General features: G+C 42.2%; 1 long non-coding RNA gene across 1 annotated transcript; it reads left to right on the plus strand.

The window, feature by feature from the left end:
• Positions 1–654: 654 nt before the first annotated feature.
• LOC132819443 (uncharacterized) lies at positions 655–7,100 on the plus strand. The gene is made up of 3 exons (XR_009645082.1): positions 655–781; positions 2,290–2,432; positions 6,528–7,100. It is a non-coding gene; the product is annotated as an uncharacterized LOC132819443 (long non-coding RNA).
• Positions 7,101–8,638: the final 1,538 nt, after the last annotated feature.

Here is an 8,638-nt window from a genome sequence, read left to right on the forward strand (position 1 = left end):
GTTTGGCTTAGACTGTTCATTAATTCTTATTTCATCCAAACAACTAGCTCCAATGTGTCAGACGTTTTATTCTAGATATTATACAATTTATGATTCCCCTAATGTGGATTTAAACTGACTGGCAAGCTTTATTTTCTTACAAATTTGTGGCAAGTGAGCAGAACATGAGTTAACCTGCGCAGTAAATAGTCTAACATTTGTAATTCACTTTTATTTCAAACTTCACTGAATCATGCCAACAGAACTGAGAGGATCTTGCCTGCAAGCATTCTCAGCAGATTGAAGCCAGCAATGTTCTAAGGCAAGAAGGAGCTGTTGTCTGCCAGAAGCCTGCAGTTTGATCAGAGTGGTTCACTTATTTAGCAGTTCACAGTGCACACTCTACATCAGTGGATAACAGAATTGAGTGATTATTTTAAAATGGATTGAAGGTGTACCATGAGAAAGTAGAATAGGGAAGGTTTTAACTGGGTGCAGGTTTTGAACAGGCAAAGAGCAGCGGTTGTGCAGAGGATGGTATGCAGAAGACAAATATCAAATCTGCCATCACCATCAGTTTGAGTCTTGGGTATTTTAACTGCCGGATCTTGTTTCTTTCTCACAGTTCCTGTTCTCTGCTTTCCCATGTATGTTACTAAACTCGGCAGCCGTGACAGCACACCAATCAGTAAGCTGTTGAAATGCCATCAGGGTACTGATGGCATTACAGAATCCTAATTTGTACGTCTAAGATTGGCTTCTGTTTCAAACAAAAGGATGCATTGACTACCTGCAAAAACAGGTAAGAATCAAACTGAGATAGGATGGTAAATATTTGCTGAGTTATAGAAACTGTGTGCCTTAACACTTCCAATATGGAAGGTGATATTAGTATCCCCAATTTGTATTAAAAACCATTTTGCTTATGATAAAGTTTTATAAATTGAAAAGAAGGGGATCGCTTGATAATGAAAACTATTATAGCTTTGCAACAGTGATAGTTGTTGAATAAAAAAAATTGAACTGACAGTAAAGAAATGACATTTTTAAAGTAAGCTGCAAAAGGGAATGTGTAACATGTTTGTGTTTATTAAAGTGAGCCAATTTCTAAGTAAAAATGATAAGGGACTGTCATAGGAATGCATTAAGTATTCATAGCCTAATGATTACCAGTAATTAATTTCAAAATTCAGATATCACTGTTAGCAAACTATTGTTTTCTATGTGTGCATATTTCCCCATATTTCTGTCTCCCAAAAAAGTCAAGCATGAGTGAGGCTGTCAGTAAAATTGAGGCTAGGATCCATAAATTTGACTTTCCCTCTCAAAAAAAAGACCAACACAAAATAATCAAGAGTTTTGGGGTTGGTTCAGTTTGTAATCCTGTATGTTTGGCCTGAGGTCAGGGTTACCATTGAGCGGTCTAGAGGAAATTTATATTTTATGTCCCAAAGTATTTTCTTCAGGACAGGTGTATTTTGAAATCTTGGAAAATCGAGTTTGGGAAAATTAGGCTAAGCCCATTCTAACAGGGGAGCGTTTAGTGCTTGGACAACTTCAAATCACATTCTTAGAGGCTGTAGCATAAGCTAGATATGATTTACTACAATAATTGAGCATAGAGCTCCGTCATGTAAAGATAAGGTGACCTTTACAGTGATTAACATTGTGTAAGCATTCAGGTGTACTAGAGTATTTTGCCCATTGGAAAATGTGCTAATATGCATTCAAAAAAGGTTAAAGCACTGCTTGGTAATTTTCCTGTGATGGTTTGAATAGTATTTCAAATACCCAGAGTACTTTAACTTTAAAGCAGTCAAGCAGGAGGCTAGGGGAGCAGAGCAAGCCAAGCAGCATCAAGAGATGGTGAAAGGGCACAGCCTCCTGTCTGTTTATTTTGGATTCCAGCATCTGCAGTTTTTTTGTCTTTAACTTAAAAACAATTTGAAATCTTTAAAGAAAACTATCAACTACTCCATTACATTGAAGGATTGCATAGAAATGGATCAAAAGCTTTCAATTTCAGAAGTTTCTATTGTATGGAGCTACAATGGTTTGTTTTGATAATGGATCCCATTTTGAATGCTTGTCTGAGCTTCAAAGCCTTTCAAAGTGCTCAACTGAGCAGAACATTTGCTCAAAGAGGTATTCATGGGACTGAGAACATAGATAGTTTGACAATTTTAACAGGTTATAATGAAATCATCTGCATTTGATGTGGTTTTGAATACATGTTTGTTCTTAGAACTTAGTGATGACTTAAGTGGATTTAAGTTTTCTTCAAAGACATTTTCTTTCTGTACTGTATAGATGACTGTGTGGAATCTTATAGGGGTCTGAGTAAAGTGAGCTTTGATGAGATATATGACAGAATTAGAAGAGAAGTCTACCCAAGATGATCTCGTGATCAGGAGTATCTTGTTGTATCCTTTCTGCTTTTGCCAAGCAGCATGGTGAGTGTCTAACTAGCCAAGAATAAGTGGTAAATAAGGGGATTTGTTTTAAACACATTCTTAATGGTTCAACTCATCTCATTAATACTCAGGTTTCCATCTACCAAATGTGCTGATCAATTGAACATTCTCAGCATGGGTATGACAATAGGTACCTCATGACTTCAGCTCTCATTTACCAGCATGTTTGTAGTATCTATGCCTTGCCTGGCCTCCCATGACATATAGGTTAACACTATCCATACTGCCTTATTGATATGCCCTTTTGTGGAGACCTGCAGACAATTTTTTTGTCATACTTGTCAGTAGGTATCTATCTGGGTCAAGGGTGGGGAGCAGTTGGCGGCATGACACACTGAAACTTTGATGTAATACTTACATCATGTGCCAGCTGCCTGTACACCCAATATACTGTATGTGATTTCAACCAAATGGCTATGTCGGACAGTGAGTGGGGACTTGTCCTCAGTTCAGTCTGGGGAACCTGGTATCAGTCCTGGGCACAGTCCAGGGGCTTGGCCACAGTCAGTCATCCATTTGGAGCAATCACCATCAGGGGATCTATCCCCATGCCATCCAGTGAGTGGGCAGCTGTCAGTCTAATAGGACTAGTGGCAGTCAGGGGAATCATGTTTCATCAGTTGGGGAGCTGCAAAGTCTATAGTCAGGGGTTGGGTCAGTCCTCTCTGTGGGCTGGTTGTCAAAGTCAGTTTGGGGTCTTGGGGTTCTGTTTTTCATTTATTAAAAGAGATTAAAAAGAGGCATTTAGGGGCCAAGGAGGGATCATGTCGAAAATGGTTGGGGGTGGGGGGGGGGGTTGGGGGGGGGTGATTGGTGGGGAACTTAACACTGGTAAAGAGGAAAGCAGAGTCATTTGTGGAGGTGGGAAGGATGATGCTGAGGGAAATTCAAGTTGTCTGGGGTTACACGGGCATGCCAGGCTGCAGGATGGGGGTGGGGGGGGGCAGGGGATGGTTATTAACTGTGACATTCAATGCGCCCTCCTCAGATGAAGCACAGTGGAACAGGGTGGGTATTATTAAGGTTTAATGTTGGGATTCAGGGGACAGAGAGGAAGCTGGAGGTAGTGTTCAATGTGATGACTACCAACATTGGGGGATGGGTGGAAATGGGCTGTTGGGGTCCTATGAGGTAAAAGGAGAGATGGAAGCTCTGAAGAAGTACCTAAAGACTGGGCAGAACTTGCTGATGGTGGCATCCAACTCAAAATGTCATCCCTGCTATCACTTACCATTCCCTGGCTGCACAAAACAGCTGAACAATGACTGGGGACAGTGCCCAGGGTGGGCAGTACCAGTGTCAATTTGATTGGCAAGAGTGCAGGATCCACCTTTGCTGGAGCATAGGACAGTGAAGAGCCAAAGGCATGAACTTCACAACATTTCATTTATAAACATTCCTTCACAGATTTGCATGTGCTTATGCATCAAATTTGATCAAAGGTGGATTGCACCATGCATTTGGTGCTGGTTAACGTAAAATTGTCCTCTCAGTAAAGCAGAACTTAGAGGTAATAACTTAAAAGGAGAAAGTGAGGACTGCAAATGTTGGAAATCAGAATCAAAAATTGTGGTGCTGGAATTGCACAACAGCTCAGGCAGCATCAGAGGAACAGGAGAATTGATGTTTCAGAGATAAGCCCTACTTCAGCAATGCAGGATGGGCAATGCTGGGCAGAAGCAGACTATTACCTATGAAACTTTTCAAGGGTGTTTTGGGATGAGGGGAACACCGCTGCATCATACGCCATGTAAGTATGACAGTGGATTCTATCAAACACAAAAGAAAGTGAAACGTTTGATGTGAGTCTGTGTTGGGAAATGGGTTTGAGCACAGCAGTACAACTTCTAATGCATCAAACATTGGCTCTGAAACCGACATTAAATGGCTGAATTCTAAAGAAGAGTCAGACCACTCTTGGAATTTTAATTCCGTTTCTCTCTTCACAGATGCTCCCAGACCTGCTGAGTTTCTCCAGCATGTGTTTGTTTCAGATTTCTGGCCTTGACCAATATTTTGCCTTTATTCCAATAGACACTAGCTGGAGACCTCATAGACCACCAAGGTCAAGATGCCAACATTTGGTTCACATTCTGGGGGCAAACTGTAGCCTGTATTCATTTAATTTGAGTTCCCTTTTGCTGGCTGTCAATAAAAGTCTACATTTAGAATTGTTCAATTGCTTGCCTGTGTGTGATATTCCCCTACTGGACACTGACACTGTGAGTCTACAGTGGAGACTGGGGAAAGGGCATGGGGACTCAGAGAGGGCCTTCAGACAAGATGTACCTAAAGGGAAACTTGAAAGGGTTCAGAAAAGATTTACAAGGATGTTGCCAGGTTTGGAGGGTTTGAGCTATAAGAAGAGGGCTGAATAAACTGGGGCTGTTTTCCCTCAAACGTCAGAAGCTGACGGGTGATCTTTCGAGATTTATAAATTCGTGAGGCGCATGGATAAGGTAAATAGACAAGGTCTTTTCCCTGGGATAGGGGAGTCCAAAACTAGAGGGCATAGGTTTAAGGTAAGAGGGGAAAGATTTAAAAGGGGCCTGGGGGCAACTTTTTCACACAAAGGGTGGTGCATGTATGGAATGAGCTGCCAGAGGAGGCTGGTACAATTGTAACATTGAAAGGCATCTAGATGGACATATGAATGGGAAGGGTTTCGAGAGATATGGGGTAAATGCTGGCAAATGGGACAAGACTTATTTAGGATATCTGGTTGGCATGGACGAGATGATTAGGGGTTTAGATAGGGTAGACACTGAGAACCTTTTACCGCTAATGGAGTCAGCTGTTACAAGGGGACACAGCTTTAAATTAAGGGGTAGAAGGTATAGGACAGATGTTAGGGATAGATTCTTTACACAGCGGGTTGTGAGTTCATGGAATGCCCTGCCAGTAGCAGTGGTGAACTCTCCCTCTTTATGGTCATTTAAGCGGGCATTGGATAGGCATTTGGAAGTTATTGGGCTAGTGTAGGTTAGGTAGGATTCGGTCGGCGCAACATTGAGGGCCGAAGGGCCTGTACTGCGCTGTATTTTTCTATGTTCTATGTTCTATGAGTTGGGCTGAAGGGTCTATTTCTGTGCTGTACATCTCTTATGACTCTATGACTCTTTGACAAGTAGGGTGTATGGCATGGTGGTTAAACATCAACAAGGGTATGTGAATATTTGTTCATGCTCAAGGGAGAGGAAGAACTGCAATAAAAGTTTCCAAAAGTGACAGCAGGCTTTTCCCCAACACGCCTTCAAATTCCTGAAACACTTGGAAAAGTCCAACTCCACTCACTTCTGACTGTAAAAACGTAGCAAAATAAGATCAGAAGCATCTAACCAGAAAGCCCCAAGGTGATGCCTGTGAGCACCACATCTTTATGTTTGGAGTGTAGACTCAAAAAGGAAGATACTTAAGTCAAGGGGACTGTGCAGTTTTAACAAGCACATTTGCTAGAACATATTGTGAGTTGTATACAATGTTGCCCATTCCTGGAATACTGAAAGTGGAAGTAGGTAGAGCAAAGTCAATAAGTTCGAAACTATGGAGCAATTGCTTTACAATAATATTTGGTTTGACTCATGGCCAGGTGACCTTTGTGAGCCCAGAAAGATCTAGCTGCAAAGAGAAAGCATCAAAAATCTCTCTCTTTCTCTCTCCTATGTGGAGATAGCGGAAAGTCTCCAGTAACAGCAAGCTGCCTCCCACTTGCCTTTCCCTGTAAATCCCCTGTTGACAGAGGAATGAATCATCTTTAGCAACATTGAAAAGATTAATTCTTTGTCTGTGAATGAAAGAGTGAACGTCAGTGCACAAATGACTTTAGATCAACATCAATGAATCAGAAGAAAGAGAAAGAAGTAATTTCATCAAATCCTGTGGTACAGACTGGTGCTCATGAACTGTATTCCCTGATTTCAATTTCTTTTTCCACCCTATAATCCATACCTCAGTCTTTGTGCATCTGTCTATATGTGAGAGAGGGAATTTAACAAGGAGTGGAATATAATTATAAAAGGATTAATCAATAATTGACATACATTAATAACTGAATCTGTTGCCTCAACCTCGTAGCCTCAGTATGGACATAATCTCCTGCCTCAGTGAGGGTTCGATCTCCCAGCCTCAGTATGGACATGATCTCCTGCCTCAGTGAGGGTTCGATCTCCCAGCCTCACTGGGGGCTCGGTTTCCCGGCCTTAGTGTGGGCTTGATCTCCTGGCCTCAGTGTGGAATTTTTGGCTTCAGTGTGGACTTGACATCCCGGCTTCAGTGTGGGCTCAACCTCCTGGCCTCAGCGTGGATTCGATCTCCCAGCCTCAGTGCGGGCTTGATCTCCCGGCCTCAGCATGGACACAATCTCCCGGCCTCATTGTGGACTTGATCTCCCAACCTCAGCATGGATTTGACTTCCCGGCCTCAATGTGTGTTCAACCTCCCGGCCTCAGCATAGACTCAATTCCTGGTATTCCTGCACTCAAGGTGAAGCCCGTGCAGTCTGGGTTGGAAGGGTTGTTATTCTGAATTCTTATTTTTTTCTAGCTTATTGCTGGACTTATTAGTTTCTATATTTTTCTATTTTTTTCCTCTAAGAATGTGTACTTGAGAATCTGTACCTGAGGTATCTTGGTATCAAAGATGGCACAATAAGTGGTAACTTGTAAGCTTTTCATCATACTCATGTGAGTACATGACAATAAATCTAATCCTAATTCATATTTTCTTTTTGTCTTTGGTTAAAGTGAATATATTCACAAAAAACAGTTATTTACTTGTTAAGTACAGGGCAGTTTCTTTTATTGTGAGATTGTCAGTCAGATAAACTGACAATTTTGGATAGTTCATAAAATCCCTACAGAGTGAAAGCAGGCCATTCAACCCATCAAGTCCAAACTGACTCTTTGAAGAGCATCCCACCCAGGCCCACCTAACCCTATCATACTGTATTCTCCATGGCCAATCCACCTAGCCTGCACATCTCTTGACACTGTGGGCAATCCATCTAACCTGCATATCGTTTGGACTGTGGAAGAAGACCAGAGCTCCTGGAGGAAACCCACACAGACATGAGGAGGATGTGCAAACTCCACACAGACCCTCACTCGAGGGTGGAATCGAACCCAGATTCCTCAGGCTGTGAGACAGCAGTGCTAACCACTGACCCACCATGTTGATTTAGTTTGACCAAATCTTTTCACATTTTTGATTTCTGTGGATAACCTAAGGATTAGTTTTCAGCGCATTGCATGTCTTTAAAAAGCGCACTGGCAGTACATCCCTTGTACATGTTCCTATGTGAGTGTTTAAAGGAAGTTTCTCATAGGACCTAGAAGGTCCAAAATAGCATACCCTGGTTCCAAAACAGCTCTTTCAACAAATGGCTCACTGTACTTCCATAAACTCTGCAGCAACAAATCATGGTCAATAGCATCTTATCTGAAAGTCCCAGGCTGATTCCTTTAAAACATGTATTGTGGGATGGGCAGAGTACATTCTGATATAAAACAGAGAAAATGATAGGTTGAGTGTAAAGTCGGTGTTAGACTTGACTGAAGTCATAGGTTTCTGACTCTCCATGCTCTGTACAGGTACATCTGCACCAGCACCATACAGAGTGTACTGCACGAAATACATCAGAAGTGTCCGCCACCATCAGCACCTCTGCATTCCCATTGCACAGACTCCAACAGTACTCAGGAGCCCAATGTTGCAGCCTAAGTACTTTCTTTCACATGATGAGCAGAGGCGGACAGGGAAAGGCATTTGTCTTGATGGATGGCAAGCGTGATATGTCATCAGGTCCCACAGCCACATCCGAAAGTGGGTCTACTTTTACACACACAGCAGTCTGGCAATGACAATGGAGGTTTACAAAACAACCTTCTGCAACTTCCTATAGGATGCCTGCTGGCAAAATTGGACACTTATGCAGTACTGCCAGTTAAAGTTATGTTGACTTTGAATGCTTAAACATTGGATTTCTCCCAGGGTAATACTCAGCATATCTGCCGTGGCAGCCAGGTGACTCACATTATTGGTAGAGATCCCCAGCAGTACCTTTAAAGGACAACTAGTTAAACCATAAGTAGGTTTGGTTGTCCTGAGTGCTGTCGTTCTACTGCCAGCAGCCAAATGACCTTGCAGCATTCACAACCTCCTACCCACATTGACTATTTAGCTGTCAT

Source organism: Hemiscyllium ocellatum, chromosome 10, assembly GCF_020745735.1.
Source record: "Hemiscyllium ocellatum isolate sHemOce1 chromosome 10, sHemOce1.pat.X.cur, whole genome shotgun sequence".
Taxonomy (NCBI): domain Eukaryota; kingdom Metazoa; phylum Chordata; class Chondrichthyes; order Orectolobiformes; family Hemiscylliidae; genus Hemiscyllium; species Hemiscyllium ocellatum.